The sequence below is a fragment of the Mobula birostris genome, chromosome 10 (assembly GCF_030028105.1).
Source record: "Mobula birostris isolate sMobBir1 chromosome 10, sMobBir1.hap1, whole genome shotgun sequence".
Taxonomy (NCBI): domain Eukaryota; kingdom Metazoa; phylum Chordata; class Chondrichthyes; order Myliobatiformes; family Myliobatidae; genus Mobula; species Mobula birostris.
The window spans coordinates 124,642,927-124,658,256 of record NC_092379.1 but is presented as its reverse complement, the minus strand read 5'-3'; positions in this window follow the sequence as shown (position 1 = coordinate 124,658,256).

Sequence of the window (15,330 nt, the reverse complement as noted above, 5' to 3'; positions counted from 1 at the left end):
ACCTTGAGGAAGGGTTTCAGCTCCAAATGAGCAGTGACATGATGGTCATGGAGGTAGCAGACTTGCAAAGGGTACGATGCCAGACACAGAACCTAAAGGCAAACAGTGTAATGAGGTGGAGAGAGAAGAGATTCATGAGAAGAAAAAAAATGTTTACAGCAAAGATTCTGTGCTGTGAAATTGTTTTCAAGGACCTCAGGTGACCCTGAGTTACCTTTGATCCTGTAGAAGATTGCTCTTCTTTAAAAAGACCCTTGAAAACAAGCTCTTCTAGTATGGCAGTAGGAAATGCCAACTTCATGAGACTTTAGTGGGTCTCCGAGTGATTGACTGCACATAGCAAGGAGGAAATCTCAGAAGGGGAAACTGTTGGTGGAGGCGATGGTCTATGAGTACTGGAGATCTGGAATAACTTTGGCATGAGACTACTGTCAGTGAGCTAAAGTTCAAATGGTCCAACAACAGTGAAGTGAACTATGTCATAAGTTTAAAACCCACCTTGTTTTTTCAGAAGTTTGAATTCCATATCTGGATGGACTGTTCGGCACCATTAGACTAAAGACCAGAAGGAGGACATTATGCTACAAGTCATATTGTAACAGAGTGAAAGAAGACGTGTTTTCCTGCATAATCTGTAGCAGCAAAGGAGCAAGACAAAATTGCCATAGAGCTGTAGAGCATTACAGCACAGAAACTGGCCCTTCAGTCCATCTAGTCCCTGCCAAACTGTTATCCTGCCTAATCCCATTGATGCACATGGACCATTGTCCTCTATATCCTTGCCACCCATATACTTCAGATTCCTTAGCCGGAGGGTATATGAATCTGTAAAATCCATTGCAACTGCCAGTTGTGGAGGCCAAATCACTGGGCATATTTTAAGTGGTAGATCATAGGTTCTTGAAGAGTAAGGATGTCAAAGGTTATGGGGAGAAGGCTAGAGATTGGGGGTTGAGAAGGATAATAAATCAGCTGAGATAGAATGGTGGACAGGATTTAACTGGCCGAATGGTCTAATTCTGCTCCTATGTCTTATGGTCTTATGAAAACTTGAACCCACAGCCACCACTTCCACTGACAGCTCAGTCCGCATTCGCACCATCCTCTGAGTGAAGAAAACTCCCCCTCAGGTTCCCCTTAAACATTTCACCCTTCACCTTTATTCTATAATCTCTAGTGCTAGTCTCCCAACCTGGCCATATATAGATAGAAGCTATACAAACCATAAAACGTGGAAGACTAGTGCACCCTAAAGAAAATAATAAAAGATTTCTAGAGACATAGACAAGCAGGTGGAATAAGTATGTGCATGGTAGTTAAAAATGGTGCAGTGTTACTTTCATAGGAAGAGCAAAGACAGACAATTTAAGACAGAAGACACAATGCTTAAAGGTGCACAGGAACAGAACAATTAGTGTTTGCATGTGCACTGAGCTTTGGTCAGACTGCATCTGGAGTATTGTGAGCCGTTTTGGACCCCTTATCTAAGAAAGGATCTGACAGGAAGTCCAGGATCCAGCTACACAAGGCAGGGTGAAGGCTGTCGTCTCTGAGCTTCTTGTCAAGCCTGGAGGGAATTATGGTGTTGAACATAAGCATCCCTCCTCTGCAGATGTGTAAGGATGGTGTGTAGAGCTGTGGCTATTGCGTCATCTGTCAGTCAGTTGTATTGGTAGGCGAGTTGCAAGGAGACCAGTGTGGGTGGCAGCACGCTGCAGATGTAATCCTTGACCAGCCTCTCAAAGCATTTGCTTATTATTGAGGTGAGTGTGACAGGACACCAGTCGTTCAGACATGTTACCTTGGTCTTTTTAGGTACAGGGACAATGCTGGATGTTTTGAAGCAGGAGGGCACTCTACACTGGGAGAGGGAGAGATTAAAAATGTCTGTAAACATAGCTGCCAGTTGTGCCATGCACATCTTGAATACTCGCCCTGGGATGCCGTCAGGTCCCGCCGCCTTGCGACTGTCCACTCGTTGGAAACACCTGCATACTTCAGCCTCAGAGGTGACCAAGCTGCCGGTTGCATCATCTGCAGATCTCCTCAGGGGCTCAGTATTGGTGACATTGAATCGAGCATAAAAAAGATTTAGCTCATCTGGGAGAGGGGCATCAACGTTGGAAACTCTACTGCGTTTAGCTTTGAAGTCCTGCGTGTGTTGCTGGTGGAAGGTTCAGTCTGAATCTCATCTCTGTATTGTTGTTTCCCTGCCTTGATGACTTTGCACAGATTGTAGCTGCATTTCTTGAGCTCTTGTTGACTACCAGCAATGTATGCTCTGTCTCGTGCGGTAAGTGCTGCTCACATGGAACTGTTGACCCAGGGTATCTGGTTTGGAAAGACCCTGACCAATTTCAATTTTGTGTGTATTGAGAAGAGCATGCTGTCTACAATGATGAAGAAGGTTTGCCATTTCAAGGTGCCACCTTTCAAATGAAACATGGAAGATCCCACTACCTGGAGAAGAATTGTGGAGCTCCTTGGTGTCCTACCCAATTAGGCCCCCCTCTGCCAACACCAGATTAGGTAAAGATCACAGGTATCCTTTGCCCCTATTGGTTCCCCTCAGCCTTCAACTTCAACAGTCTTCAACATAAGATCTTGTTTTCACTTAAATATATTTGGCAAACACAATGATCAAGAAAAACAAACAAATGAACAATCTAACACTGATACAGGACTCTCATATAGATTACTGACTCTCAGGTTCAAAAGCAATTCACAATATTTAACACAATAAATCCTTTCCTCTGTGTTCAAAGGGCAACATTGTTTCCTATCATCAATCCTACATTATATATAAAAAAAAGAGCTACCAGATATTATCCACCGTTATCATTTAATCCTTGACACACTGTCATTTTTTTATCTCCTGCTTCATAATTAAGTTTATTATCACTGATTTATACAACATGAGTATTTTTTTGCAGCTGCAGCGGTAGTCCAGTGCAAAGCATAAAATAACTATAAATTTTGAAATAAATAGTGCAAAAGAAAGGAATAATAAGGTAATTAGTGTTCATGGACCATTCAGAAATCTGATGACGGAGGGGAAGAAGCTGTTCCTAAATCATTGATTGTGAGTCTTCAGACTTCTGTACCTCCTCCGTGATGTTGGTAATGAAAAGAGGCCAGGTTCCAGAAGGCAAAGGTCCTTAGCAATAGATGCTGCCCTTCCTGAGGCACTGCCTTTTGAAGATGTCCTCGATAGTGAGGAGGCTTGCACCCAGATGGAGCTAGCAGTCTATAACCCTCTGCGGCCTCTTGCTATCCTGTACATTACCAGGCTGTGATGAAACCGGTCAGAATGCTCTCCACGTACATTTATAGAAATTTGCAAGCCTTTGGTGATATACTATTTCTTCTCAAGCTTCTAACACAGTAGAGCCATTGGTTTGCTGTCTTCGTGATTGTATCAATGTATTAAACCCAGGGTGAACGCTTTCGATGTGATTGGAACTTGAAACTGCTCACCACTGAACCCTCAATGAGGACTAGTGTGCGTTCACCCGACTTCCCCATGCTGAAGTCTACAATCAATCAATTTGTCTTGCTGACATTGAGTGCGGGGTTGTGACACCAGTCAACCAGTCATTCTGGCCACTTTATTAGGTACACCTTTACACCTGTTCATTAATGCAAATATCTAATCAGACAGCCGTCTGGCAGGATAAAAGCATGCAGACAATGTCAAGAAGTTCAGTTCTTGTTCAGACCAAACATCAGAATGGGAAAGTAATGTAATCTAAGTGACTTTGACCAAGGATTGATTGCTAGTGTCAGACAGGGTGGTCTGAGTATCTCAAAAACTGCTGATCTCCTGGGATTTTCATGCACAATGGTCTCTAGAGTTTGCAGAGCATAGTGAGAAAAACTTAAAACATCCAGTGAGCAGCAGTTCTCTGTCTTGTAAATGGGGAAGGTCAGAAGAGAATGGCCAGACTGATTCAAGCTGACAGGAAGGTGACAGTAACTCAGATAGCCACACGTTACAACAGCGGTGCACAGAAGAGCATCTCTGAACGCAAACCTTGAAGTGGATGGGCCACTGCATCAGAAGAACACACCGAGTTCCTCTCCTGTACCTGATCAAGTGGCCACTTAGTATATCCCACTACAGTAGGCCTCCTCATCGCCACTTGAGAGTTTAGAAACAACTTTTTCAGCTTTCACTTAAATGTATTATTCAGTTTGCCAGAACTTCCCAATGCAATTTTAAATCCTACGTTCTTGTCAATTTCAGTGTAAAGTAAAAGTCTCTCACAAAATTTTCTGTTTATGGCTAAATTGTTTTTGGGATAATTTCAAGGTGTGTCTTACATTTTAACATGGCATGTCATAGAGTCAGTGAGCCCTAGAATTATAGAAAAATACAGCATGAATCAACTGGCCAATGCAGACCTACACACTCATCGAAGCTATTCCCATTTGCCTGCATTTGGTGCATATTCCTCTAAGCCAAGGGTCCCCAACCTTTTTTATGCCATGGACTAATACCATTAAGCGAGGAGCCCGAGGACCCCAGGTTGGGAACCCCTGCTCTAAACCTTTCACATGCCAGATGGCTTAAATGTTCTTAATACACCTCCGGCAGCTCCTTCAGTATACGGACCACCCTCTGGGTGAAAACATTGTCCCTTGGGTTCCTATTAAATCTCTTTGCCTCTCTCTCTAATCAATGCCCTCTAGTTCTTGAGTCCCATGGCCTGGGAAAAAGACTGTGTACTTTCACACATGCAGAGCAGTGTAGACCAGATGGGCCATTGGCCTAATTCTGCTCTTTTGAAGACCATGTTCATTCAAGTTCAGTCATAGAGTTAGATAGCATGGAAACAAGTCTTTCAGCCAAATAAATCCTTGCCTACATCAACCACCCATTTACACTAATCCTATAGTAATCTTATTTTTTATTGTCCCCACATCCTCATCAACTTCCACTGATTCTACTTTAAACACTTGTATAGATTTTAAATAAATAGATAAGTATATAAGTATCTAATAGATACTTATCCATTTTAACTCTTTAATTGTGCTGGCCTTGTATTGCTACCTTGAGATTCATTTCTCTTCTTGCACTATTCTACTTTGTGTGTGTGTGACTAAACTACTTCAGTGCAGCCTTGACATTGGTGCTGACAATCTCTCATGTTCCAGGAGCAGCAGCTTTACATTTTTAGAGCATGTTCCCTGTCAGTTAGGAGCCCATTGTTGGCCAGGAAAGGAATGTGGACAGTAGATGGACATCACAGAGGCCTGGTGCATTCAAATGTATTCAGTGTCCCCTGTGCTGAAGAGACAGGCAGAAAAATAATTTACAACATTAACAACAAAACCCAACTGTGTGATCAATCAGATTCAGATTCATCTGTTTATCATGTGTATATCGAAACACAGAGTTTAATATGTTGTCTGTGTTAACAACCAACTCCATTTAAGGATGTGCTGGGGGCAGCCTATAACTGTCGTCTCACATTCTGGCCCCAACAAACATACCCACAATGTTCAGCAGAACACAGAACACAACAAGTAACAAAATAACAACAGCAAAACAAACAAGAGAAAACCTGCAGATGTTGGAAATCCAAGCAACACACACAAAATGCTGGAGGAATTCAGCAGGCCAGGCAGCATCTATGGAAAAGAGTGCAGTCGACGTTTTGGGCCAAGACCCTTCAGCAGGACTGAGGTCAGTACGCCAGACTATTACAGCACCTCCCTTATCTGTGGGTTTGATGGTGAGGTTAGGATTAGTGCAGAGGGAGTGGAGAGCAGAGCGTTCGGAAGGAGTGAGGTCGGAATTGGAGAGAGGAGTGTTGAAGTTGGGACCGTTGATGTCCCATCAGCAGTTGGCAAAGAAAAGGGCCAGAGCAGGCAGAAGATCAGGGTGGAATGCCCAGGAAGAGGAGGAGGGTTGAAGACAGGAAAAAGGGTCATTGGTGCGGAGTGGAGAGTCCTTGCCAAAAAAGTAGGCTCGGAGACAATGGAAGATGAGCTCAGCATCGTGGCGGGTGAGAAACTCACTGAGGTGTGGGTGCAGGGGGACAAAGGTGAGGCCTTTACTGAGGACAGAACGTTCTGTCTCAGAGAGGGGAGATTCAAAGGGAATGGTGAAGACACGGCATGGATAAGAGCTGGGATGGCAAGGGGGAAGGGGTTGGTAGTGTCTGAGGAGAAGGGAGGTTTGGAGTGTTCAGCAAAGGTGGGGCAAGAGGAAGGTGGAGTCTCTGAGGGTCCAAGGGTTGGCAGTGGAGGAAGGGGAGACGGGGGTTCCAGCGGCAGCACGTGATGACCTGACTTGGAGGTCAAGGTCGAAGCTGGAGTTGGAGGTTGCACAATCAGCACCTTGGAGATGTCCAAAGTAGTTGGAACCTGCATTGATGGCAGCGGAGTTTGTGTTTTGAATCTGCTCTGGATCGTTAGAACTGTTCAGGTCGGTAGCAGGGATCGTGGTCTGGAAATGTCCAGGCCAGCCAGTGCTAGAGATAGCAGGATCCATGGTCTGTGGACGGGTGACCTTGCAATCCTTGCAGGACGTGAGAAAGTCAAAGAATCGGCAATTAAAAGCGTGGATCCGGCGGGGAATAAAGTAGCGGACAGGTCCATTGCCAGCGGAGGAGAGACAATCCCAGAGTTGTGGAAGTGACTGGGAGAGGGACACCAGGTAACTCCTCATGGCGGAAAGCATGGCATGTAGAACGCGGCAGGAGAAGCAGTCAACTGAATGTGAGTACCTGGGGTCCTCAGAGAGTCCAAATCGCGAAGCTTGAAAACGAATCTGGAAACCGTGTGGTACAAGCTGGCGGCGAAGACACGTCCCCAGGAAGGAAACGTAGCTGTGGTAGCAGGTCTGAGTAAACGTGTACTCGAAGAGTCAGAGGGTTGCAAAGCTCACAGAGGGGGACCAGTGAGAGAGGGTTTCACAGAACTCCCATCAAAGGGCAAACTTAAACAGCAAACCAAACCCCTTTCCTCCTCTCCTATCCACTCATCCACACAAAGTTCTCCAATGAAGGACAGGCCTCCAGTCTCCTGCCTCCAGGCTTCGACTATCAGGCTTTGAATCTCGGATTTCCGATCGACTTTTGGGCTTTGATCTTCTTTATCAACCCCCTGACTAGCTGATGATGGGACTCCAGCCTCACTGACCCACTGGCCCATGTGCTTTCTGCTCACATGGGCATCTGTCCCAGGACCCGCTGACATGCACTGGTGTCCTTTGACACCATTCAATATTGCTGGACCGAGTGCTGAGCAGATGGTTAGACTCCAGATGTCCTTTGTCACCAATTAATGTCACTGGACAGTGAACGTGGAGCAGAAGGCTAGATTCCAGACGTCCTTCATTACCCATCCACAACTTGGACACTGAGCACAGAGCAAATGGCCAGACTCCACATGTCCTTCATCACCCACCCACATTGCCTGACTTGCGTGCAGAAAAGAAAGATAGACTCCGGACGTCTTTTGTCACCAATTCCACATCGCTAGACTTTGAGCACAGAGCATCCCTTGACTCTCATTGTCTTTCATCACCCATCCACTTTGCTTGACTTTGCGTGCAGAGAAGAAAGCTAGACTCCAAATGTCTTGTCACCTATCCACGTCTCTGGACTTTGAGCGTGGAGCATCCCTAGATTCTGGATGTCCTTTGTCACTCATCGACATTGCTGGATTTTGAGCGCAGAGTGAAGGTCTAGACTCCAACCTGACCTCTTAACTCCTTCTCATCCCTAAAACCCAAATATGACCTCTAATTTCCCCCATATCCCTGTCCTTAAATCAAACCTGACCCCTAACCCTCCCTCTTTGTCCCCAAAACCATCCCAATGAACTTCAAAAACAACTATTTCTGAGACACAACCTCAATGAAAACTGCAACTCAGCGCCATCTTGACCAAAAGCAGATGATGGACTGTATTTAAATTTTAATGAGTTTTCCACTCATTGGAATTTAAATAGAGTCAGTCACCACTAAATGTCACAGAATGGCAGGCAGGACTAGATGTTCCTAACATAATGTTGCTGCTTGCAAACGATGGAAATGCACTGGAGGCCATGCAGCATTATAGGTCCAGTTATCGCCTCTGCCACGATGAGCAGATGCCATACGAGTAGTGGGAAGCGAAGACCAACCAAAGTGCATCTCAAAATATCTTCCAGCTTCTATTTTTAAGGTCTGCTGGAGTGAGATTCCATAATTTCTGTAGAAGTCCATATTCTTTCTGCATTCCTACCAAATCCAGCCAGGACAAACAAAGTTACAGTATAGCTTATCACAGTTGGACCTTCTGTACAAATTATTTGTCAAATCAGCCTATATAATGCCAGAAACTACATTTCACATGTAGCCCATTGGTTCTCACTTTACTTGTAATTAATTTTTAAGATATGAGTGTCGCTGACAAGGCCAGTGTTTATCACCCTTCCTAGGTTGCCCTTGAGAAGGTCTGAGTGGGTGTTCTTGTTGAGCTGGTTCAGAATATCTGATGTATATACATTCAGGTCATGTTAGATAATTCCAGGTATATGAAGCAACCATTATGAAGGGACAAAAGAGAATATCAGATTTATATTCATGGACACAGTTTGCACAGTTTGCAGTGGGGTGATTTACAGTCATCAAAGCACTTGTGAAGTGCAATCTCTCCTGCAATGTCAGGCATGCCACAGCCAATGTTTTCTCTGCACGCTGCCACAAACAGGAATGTGATAATGACCACATAATCTGTTTTATTAATGTTTGCTGAGGGATGCATATTAGTTAGAAGCACAAGAGATTCTGCAGATGCTGGAAATCCAGAGCAACAGAAAAAGGAAAAGGAAGAAGGAGGGGCCACCAGAGGGAAGCGATGGGCAAGGTGGAGAAGAGAAGAGGTGGGAAGGGAGCCGGGATGCGGAATGGGAAAAAGAGAAAAAGGGGGGAGCCTGCCTTCCCCCTCACCTCATCTCACCAATCACCTGTCAACTTGTACCCCTTCTCCTCCCCATCGCCTGCTTATTCCTCTCCGTAGCTGCTGCCTGACCTGCTGAGATCCTCCGGCATTTTGGTGTGTTGCTCTGGATTTACAGCATCTGCAGAATCTCTTGAGTTCCTCTTCTTCTCAAGTCCAGTGGTTATAATGTAACTAATAGGCTTACGTCAGACTTTTTTTTCCGTCTGCCCTGCTGGCTCGGGCCCTCCCTGGATGCTACCTACCTCGCCATCTCTCCCCAAGCCAACTATGACTCAAAGAAACGGAAGGTGTAGGCCTTCTTGTAACACTGAACACTAGAAGTCAGCCATGCAGCTGCATTGCTTCGATGTATGCCTCAGTTATTTTGATGGAAGTGGTTTCACGCTGTGTTGGCTCTAATGATGCCTTTATTCCACTGTTGGCCACACTTAAATAACTGAGCATGTACAAAACTCTCACAGCTCAACTTTAACTACCTCTCCTCGGCTCTTATCTGATAGAGGACAGCAATAACTGAACCTAGTGAAGAGTACGGACTGTAAACACTGCCCACCTCTGGCCTTGACAATTCTATCATTTCCTCAACACCAGCTCCATAGCAAAGAAAGCCAGCAGCGTTCTCTACTTTCTGCGAAGGCTGAGAAAAGTCCATCTCCCACCCCCACCCCATCCTCACCACATTCTACAGAGGTTATATTGAGAGCATCCTGAGCAGCTGCATCACTGCCTGGTTCGGAAATTTCACCCTCTCGGATCGCAAGACCCTGCAGCGGATAGTGAGGTCAGCTGAGATCATCGGGGTCTCTCTTCCCGCCATTACAGACATTTACACCACATGCTGCATCCGTAAAGCAAACAGCATTATGAAGGACCCCACACACTCCTCATACAAACTCTTCTCCCTCCTGCCATCTGGCAAACGGCACCGAAGTATTCGGGCTCTCACGACCAGACTATGTAACAGTTTCTTCTCCCAAGCCATCAGACTCCTCAATACCCAGAGCCTGGACCAACACCAACGTACTGCCCTCTACTGTGCCTATTGTCTTGTTTATTATTTATTGTAATGCCTGCACTATTTTGTACACTTTATGCAGTCCTGGGTAGGTCTGTAGTCTAGTGTAGTTTCTGTGTTGTTTTACGTAGTTCAATGTAGTTTTTGTATTGTTTCATGTAGCATCATGGTCCTGAAAAACGTTGTCTCGTTTTTACTGTGTACTGTTACAGCAGTTATGGTCGAAATGACGATAAAAAGTGACCTGACTAGACTTGACTATAATGGGCGAGTCTAGGACCAAAGAGCACAGAACAGAAGGCCATCTCTTTAGAACAGAGATGAGACAGAACTTCTTCAGCTAGAGGGTAATGAAGCTGGAATTCATTGCCACTGCCAGCTGTGGAGGCCAAGTCACAGGGTATGTTAAATGCAGATTCATGTGTTTTTGAATGGTCAGGGCATCAAAGGTTATGGAGAGAAGGAAGCAGAAAGGGGTTGAGAGGAATAATAAAAACCATGATGAATTGGCATAGCAGAATCGATAACCCAAGTTGCCTAATTCTGCTCCAATATCTTATGGTTTTATTGCATAATCAGAGCCCAGTGGCATCAAAGGTTGAGCTAGAGGTACTTCTCTGCCAAGTATTCCAGGGTTCAAAGTTCAAAGTAAATTTATTATCAAAGTCACCATATACAACCCTAAGATTTATTTTCTTGCAGGCAATCACAGTAAATACAAGAAACACAATAGAATATGAAAGTCTGCACCCAACCCCAGAACGGACAAACCACCAATGTGAATAAAGAAAACAAACTATGCAAATACAAAAGGGAAAATAATAATAAACAATAAATATCGAGAATATGAGATGAAGTGCCCTTGAAAGTGAGTCCACAGGTTGTGGGAATATTTCAATGCTGAAGTGAAGTTTCGTGAAGTTATCCCCTTTGGTTCAAGAGCCTGTTGGTTGAGGGGTAACAACTGTTCCTGAACCTGGTTGTGTGGGTCCTGAGGGTCTTGGTCCAAACCACCAGCTGTTTATTCCTCTCCATAGATGCTGCCTGACCTGCTGAGTTCCTCCAGCACTTTATATGTGTGGCAGAGGAGAGCACGGCTTGCGTGGTGGAGGTCCTTGATGAAGGATGCTGCTCTCCTGTGAATACGCTCCATGTAGATGTGCTCAATGGTGGGGAGGATTTTACCCATGATGGACTGGGCTGCATTCATTACTTTTTGTAGGACTTTCCGTTCAAGGGCGTTGCTGTTTCCATACCAGGCTGTCATGTAGTCAGTCAACATACACTCCAACACATATCTATGGAAGTTGGGCAAAAGTTTTAGATGTCATGCTGAATCTTCACAAACCTCTAAGGAAGTAGAGGAGCCCCTGTGATTTCTTGGTAATTGTATTCGTGCACGAGGCCCAGGACAAATTCTCTAAAATGATAACACCAAGGAAATTACAGTTGTTGACCCTCTCCACCTCTGATCCCCCGATGAGGACTGGCTCGTGGACCTCCAATTTCCTCCTCCTGAAATCAACAATCAGCTCCTTGGTCTTGCTGACATTGAGTGAGAGATTGTTTTTGTGGTACCACTCAGCCAGACCTTCAATCTCTCTTCTATATGTTGATTCATCACCACCTTTAATTCACCCAACAACAATAGTGACATCATCAAACTTAAATATGGCATTGGAGCCTCAAAGTCAATACTGTAAAGCAGGGGGCTAAGCACACGGCCTTGTAGGGCACCTGTACCAATGGAGACTGTGGAAGAGATGTTGTTGTCAGTCTGAACTCACTGAGGTCTGTAAGTGAGAAATTGCTGATCTAATTGCACAAGAAAGTATTGAAGCTTATTGAGTAGTTTGGAGGGAGTGATGGTATTGTATGCTGAGCTGTAGTCAATAAAGAGCATCCTGATGTATGCACCTTTGCTGTCTAGGTGTTCCAGGGTTGTGTGGAACATCAATGCAAAAGGAATTCTAATGGGGTGACTAGGACTTTTCTCTGCTGTAAATTCTATGCAATGGCCTAGATTATCCAGTAGATCTCAGTACCAGTATCAACTTGTTTTAGTATAGTGCTCCCTTCAGAATCAATATAAATGCAGCATTTATTGAAGCCCACTCATCTTAGGAAGTTTCTTGTTTCTTCTGTTTTAGAGTTAATGGAATCAAGTCAAAAAGATTTAAAACACCACTGAAGAGTTCAATTTCAAGTTTATTGTCATGCAACCATATACATGTATACCACCAAACGAAACAACGTTCCTGTGGACCAAGGTGCACAACTAGTACGTATAATTCACACAATATGTAAGGTAATATTACCGCAAATAAATGAACAAATGATAAATGCATATATGACTCATAAAAGAAAATAGATAAATGTGTGTATATATATATATACATATACACACACATATTCAGATTACATTACATAAAAGAAATGGACAGATTCATAATGTAGCAGTGGTAATGAATGAAAAAAAATTTATTTGGGTTCCAGCACAGCGGGCTTTCTTTTTTATCTTGTGCCAAAACAGCTCCTGCTGTGTTAAAAGCTTTCTTGCTCATTACTGTCACATTACTAACCAGTGGTGCGTAATAAAAAGTTTCAGTCTTGAAAGGGAAATGTTTCTATTTACAATCGACCATTCCCAAATGTTCCCCTGGATACTTGTTTTCTCACCTTCCCAGAGGGATGTTACTGACCATATGAAGATTATCCAGTCTTTCAACTTCGTCACTGAGAATTCACAAATAACTTAAGGGAAAGCCAAAGGCATAAACATGCTTCAAACAATACTGAAGAGTACAGGACTGTTAACCCTGCACACCTGGATGTGCACACTCGGTAACCACCTCATTACCTACTTCCTGAACCTAATAAAGTAGCCACTGAGTGTACAGTACTGTGAAAATGTCTTCAGCACATATACTGTATAAATGGCTAGGGTGCCTGAGACTTTTGAAAAGCACTGCATATACAATTTTTACAAGAAAGAGCACCAACAGAACAAAAATAAAACCCTAAAGATATGGAGTCAGTTCTGTAAGATTGAAAGATGAAAATTTTCTCCTTTAATTTCAGGTCCAAACTCAAATGCCATTTTTTCCCCGATTTTGTTCAGTGAAACATTTAAATCCCAATTGAAGAAAGGGGTTTCGGTCCATTTTACTTCAAGTTTTTGCAGATTGCTGGGTGCTGGTTAGATGCCCAAAACTTGCATTATCTATACTTTGAAAAGTCAACATCTGAACTGGGCAACTTTCTTTCTCAATAACAACTTAATAAGGCGCCGCAGTAGCATAGTGGTTATTGCGATGCTATTACAGTTCAAAGTTCAAAGTACACTTATTATCAAAGTATGTGTACATTATTCAACCTTGAGATTCATCTCCTTACAGGCAGTCACAAAACAAGAAAGAACCCATTCAGAAAAAAGACTGACAAGCACCTAATGTGCAGAGGGAAAAAAATCAAATCGTGCAAACAATAATAGTAAGCAAATAGCATTTAGGACAAAAGTGAGTCCTCAGATACAAAACCCAGACAGCCAGAGCAGGCCCTCAGCCTCATCCTCAGTTCAGTACGTAGCACAGTAAACGTCGTGGAGCAGCAAGCAGAATTGGCTCTTGTCTCCAGTCCTGACACCTTGACTTTCCAATCCATCTGTCCCGGTGTTTAGATCATTCAGGCGTCAGGTCACTCCTCACTGCAAGAGCTGGGCCCTTTTGCGTCGATACGCTCCGAGCCTGGACCCCGCCGCCACATCACCCGATCTTTTCAAGTCAGCCCAGCACTTAGATCGATCAAACCTCGCTCTCGGTTAAGGTGGGGGGGAGCCCAAATTTGCTTCTCCTCCTTTCCTCCGCTCTGCTCACCCTGACAGCTAGGTTTATCGAAGTTGGGAGTTCAGTTCCGTTTGAAGGAGTTTCTACGTTCTCCCCGTGACTGAGTGTGTTTCCTCCTGGTGCTCTGGTTTCCTCCCACAGTCCAACGACATACTGGTTAGTCAGTGAATTTGTCCTGTGAGCAGGCTAGTGTTAAATTGGTGGGTTCTGGGCAGCACAGCCAGAAGGGCCTGGTCTGCACTGTAAGCAAAATAAATAAATGAATCCCACAGTGTATGGACATCAAATCAGAAATAGATAATTATTTTCAATTTCCTAAAATGGATAAAATCTACATTATTTCAAAACAAAAAATGAAAACATTTCATTTTCGTTTTGTTCTTGCTTCCTGTTTAGAAATTTCAAAATAAAATATTCTTTCTTTCCCAAATGAATGTACTGTGGTTGATTGCAGTTACTTTGTAAATAACACTATTCTTTGCATTTCTGGTCAGATGCTAAATGCATTTCATTGGCTTTGTATCTGTACTTGGCACAATGACAATAAAGTTGAATCTAATCTAATCTAATTGCTGGCATTCATTTCTGATATAAACATTTCTATTTCAGAAGTTTTATCAGAAGTTACTTTAAGGTACTTTGTGGCATTGAAATATGTATGGGATCTGACATAAAATAGCCATCCAAGCAGCAATTCTTCATTATTAGTTCCAATTAACTGCATTTGATTGGAACACAAGGTGCTTTCTGTACTTCAAGTTATACCACAGACTGAAGTGACTATCTACCTGTAACTTTTAGCACAGATGATGTAAAATTCAGCAAGACACAATATCTGATTTACTAATTAACAATAATTACTAAATTTTATATTTTTAAAAATGTAAGCTAAACATTTTTGAGCTCACTTGGATGGTGGGATGGGACTTTCCGTGATTGTGTAATCAAAGTAGTTCAAAGTAAATTTATTACCTAAGTACATATACAGTGCCTATAAGAAGTATTCACCCCCCCCTTAGAAATTTTTACGTTGTATTGTTTTACAACATTGAATCATAATGGATTTAATTCGGCTTTTTTGACACTAATCAACAGAAAAGACTCATTTGTGTCAAAGTAAAAACAAATTTGTCTAAATTTGAATTGAATTGACTTTAATACCTACATCCTTCATATACATGAGTAAAAATCTTTACGTTGCGTCTCCGACTAACTGGGCTATGTGCAATTTATAGTCATCTGTAATAAATAGTATGTACAACAGGATAGTTAATATAACATAGAAATACAATTGTATCAGCATGAATTAATCAGTCTGATGGCCTGGTGTAAGAAGCTGTCCCAGAGCCTGTTGGTCCTGGCTTTTATGCTGCGGTACCGTTTCCTAGGTGGTGGCGGCTGGAACAGCTGTGGTTGGGGTGACTCGGGTCTCCAATGATCCTTTGAGCCCTTTTTTACACACCTGTCCCTTGTAAATTTCCTGAATAGTGGGAAGTTCACATCTACAGATGGG